Source organism: Micromys minutus (assembly GCF_963924665.1).
Source record: "Micromys minutus genome assembly, chromosome: 20".
Lineage (NCBI taxonomy): Eukaryota > Metazoa > Chordata > Mammalia > Rodentia > Muridae > Micromys > Micromys minutus.
Genome location: NC_137955.1, coordinates 22805997 through 22809829, shown reverse-complemented (window position 1 = coordinate 22809829; position 3833 = coordinate 22805997). Strand labels below are relative to the sequence as shown.

Here is a 3833-nt window from a genome sequence, read left to right as displayed (position 1 = left end):
CTAGACCTTTTCCCACCTACCTCTCTACTGTCCAATCATGTATCGCCTTAACATAAACCTACATATCACCGTTTCTGTTTACTTAAAAAAGCATTACCCTCAAATATAAGCTGTGTACAACTATAACCACTTGAAAATATTCTAAACGACTGTTTTGTCCAAGTTAATTAGCTTGGGTAGGCTATAAAACTAAATTAGTCTTCAACTCCATCAGAAATCTGAGAATGACCAAATATCTAAAAGGAAGATAGGAGGTCAAACACAGTTTCCAGAACTGAGACAGGTTGTAGAGACAAATCTCCACTAGCAGTCCCCTGTTAGCAACATGTGAGAGCAAATATTCAGCCGTTTGGCCCAGGATCACTGAAAGACCTTGGAATGCAGAAACCTCGAAAGACTGATAATTTGGGCTTGGCAAAGATTATCAGTTGACTATTCTACATAATGTGTCTCTTTCTGGAGAGTATTGGTCTGTAAATGAAATAGGCAGTGGCTGCCCAGTGGCTGCCTAGCCAAAAAAATACACCTCACCTGGAGGTAGAGATGTTCAATTTCTTCATTAAATCCACCAGAGGGAAACTGTAAGAAAAAAATGTGTCTCAACGAAAGATAAATAATATCGAATTTTTTACGAATTTCTGACATTTTTGAAAACCATTGGACTATAAAAAGTATTTCTGAACTGTTAATCATTGACTACTCCTAGCCATTTTTAATTAAGATATAAAAAAAAAAAAAAAAAAAAAAAAAAAAAAAACCACCCTTTTAATTGACCCAGAACCATGAGTTTGCTATCTGGCCCTTAACTCGCACTGTTTATTCTTTAATACTCTTTTAAAATGTTTATTTTTTTTAATTGTGTGTTGGGTTGGGCAGGGAAATACAATAGAATTTGAGAGAAGGTGCATGGGGTCAGATCCCCTAAGTTAAAGTTTTTTATTGTGAGGAAGTCTACATGGATGCTGGGAGCAAAACTCAGGTTATCTGCAAGAGAGCCATACTGGTTGTTGAACTGCAGACACATTGCTCCAGTTCCATGATTACATAATTACCTAACAATTGCTATACAGAGGGTGAGATATAGTTTATCAGTGTTGGGCCAATTTTTCTAACTATAAAGATTTCCTCCCTAGGAAATACAGGGTCCCAATACACAGTCCAGGCTGGTCTCGAATCTAGTGATCCTGCTGCCTAAACCTCTGAGGTATCAAAGTTACAGGGACTTATCACTACATAAAGCTAAAATATTAATAATACCCACTGACTATGTACCAACTCATAAACATGAGGACCATTTGCTTATTAGTAAACAGAATTGCTTTCTCTGATGTGAAATCATTTTGCTTGAATTTTTCTTTTAAATCCAAACTAGGAAGATATTACTCTTTTCCTACAAATTGAATTGCTTTATTGCAAATTGCATTCTCTGATTTTCTTATCTGCCTGCTTTAAGGATATCCATGTGTTCAATATGCTTGCTCAAAGTTTGGTCCATACCAAATGCTTTAACCCAAATATCTGAGCAGCAAACTGAGCTCATCATTCTGAAGAAAGTACAGTTGAACTGCCAGGACCACTGGGCAGTTGAAGAGATGACCACATATCCTGAGCACCCCATTCTGGTGTGATTGTGGGACAGCCGATAACCTAATATGCAGTATTACCAGACATCACCAGATCTAGTCGATTGCTTCTTCCTGCCACTGCGACAAATACAGTAGGTGTGCCATCCCATTCAGATTCTGCTTTAATCCTGTTTCATCCGGTCCTTTATGTATGGATGCTACTCTGAGTTCACACGGAATCCCCAAAATTCCATTTGCCTTCTTAATTTTTCAGTGACCACGGTCCGAGGTTGAACCCATCAGCACTACTACCTTGCACGGACTGTCTGACTTGAGAAGCAACTCAACTGTTCTGCAACCCACTCAAAGTTTTTCTTTACCATCTGGAGTCGTTCCGGGGTTACTTCTTTGAGATCGCGGTAAGGCTGTTTGTCTTTCTGCTGGCTCCAATCTCCAGATGGCTGTAGTCTCCAGGAATCAATATCTATGACATCAGCAAGAAAAATCTCTTTGGTGATCACATCAACGCCCAATTCAATCTTCATATCAACAAGAGTACAGGTGTAGGGCAGCCAGGCTTTCTTCAGATTTTCAAAAATAGCTTGTGTGGTATGTCTCATAAAACAGTGGATAAAACTTACACCCCTCCTTTACACCAGGGGTCTTTTTGAAAAAAGATCCAGTTGCTATTCTTTTTCATACCCGTTCAACTGGAATCATTTCACATAGGGGTGCAATGAAAGCAGCATCTTCAAATTTCTTGGTGAAAGCAGGTTTTATACCAGCTTCCTGTACCAACATAAAGATGCAGCAGGTGACTGGAGATTGCAGCTTTGCCTTCTGGGTGGTTCTTTCTCGCTGCATTTTCTGCTGTAATCTGGTCCTGGGACTGCAGAAGTACTCTTCCTGGATTATCTAACAATGCATAGACTTCTTTTGTTTTACCCTCATCGTTTTATTCCAGGTGTTCAGTACTTCCACTGTCGCCATTATCCTCGGTGAACTAGAGGAACAGACCACGTGAAAAAACGAGGCTGGGCTCTGGAAAACAAGAGAGATCCGATTCGTATTGTTGAATCAACTGAAAACAGTATATAATAGCAGTTATAGGACTGGGTCTAAGCCTTGCATTCCCAAATGTATTGTATAGGTAAAATACCTATATGAAAGCAACAATACTAATTTCAAATTTAAATCAATAAGAAATTATACCAATGAAAAGCTTAAATCTGTATCAAATAAATTCTATACCACTGTAAAAATTATAACTTCAACTTTGTATCAGTTAAAAATTTCTACCAGTGTAAGATATGACTTTAGCTTAGTTGCCAAATGAAGATTATAACTATACAATTCAATCTGACTAATTCCTTTCTGTTAAATTATGACCATTTCTAAATTCCTTATAAAACAAACTTCACCCCCTAAAGTCCAGGGAATCAGGGTTATAACTCTTCATAGTTTCTTTAAGCTGAATATATGGGTGTTGAGAATCAAGAAGTGGGGAGGAGAATGAGGCCAGGACTCAAGAAGGAAAGCCACACTGATAATTGTTGGAATCTCAGAAGTCTGGAATAGGGCCAGTTTAACATTCTGATGAAAAGCTTCACCATAGCTGCACATTCTTTATATATATCCCTCTATCAAATCTTACTGAAGAAAGGTAAGAAAATATTTGACAAGGAAAATATCAACTATACAAATATAAACAAAGTCATATGTTAGGGTAGATGGAAGTGTTTTGGCGTTGTTCAGACAGAGGTTAGAGTTGATCTCTGTGGGTATGTTTTCAAAAGAAATTAGTGGAAAGCAAAATGAAAGAGATGAAGTAGTAAGAGGCAAGCAGGTAAATAGTTTGTACAACTTTTCAGAACTTTTCTTTCAGAATAGTAACTATTTAATGAAGAGAAGTTACCAACCTGCATCTGATTCTCCAACGACCGCACACTGCTACTGTGCAATACAATATATTTTGAAGAAATATTAGGTATGTTTTCAGAATTCACTGGAAGTTTTCTTGAAAGACAGGGAGTGAAGATAACCTAGTCTTCTGCTCTTTCTTCAGTCCCCTTTTCCCTGTTTCTGATATGCCTTAGGCAGTTCACACGGCCATCCATCTTTGCCCTTACAGAAAACATGACAAGACTTTAGACAAACAAGACTTTCTTCATAACTGCAATTTGGGAACTTGCTGTATAGAATACCTCCCCAGACTCCTGACACTGGTGCTATAAGTTTCCTTTGGGATCCCCCACAAGTTATTTATGC

At 38.1% G+C, this 3833-nt stretch overlaps 1 pseudogene across 1 annotated transcript; it reads right to left on the bottom strand.

Moving 5' to 3' along the window:
* Nucleotides 1-1407: 1407 nt before the first annotated feature.
* LOC308433674 (bifunctional phosphoribosylaminoimidazole carboxylase/phosphoribosylaminoimidazole succinocarboxamide synthetase-like) lies at nucleotides 1408-2555 on the bottom strand (annotated as a pseudogene). The gene has a single exon. The product of its transcript is annotated as a bifunctional phosphoribosylaminoimidazole carboxylase/phosphoribosylaminoimidazole succinocarboxamide synthetase-like (transcript).
* Between the last annotated feature and the right edge of the window lie 1278 nt (nucleotides 2556-3833).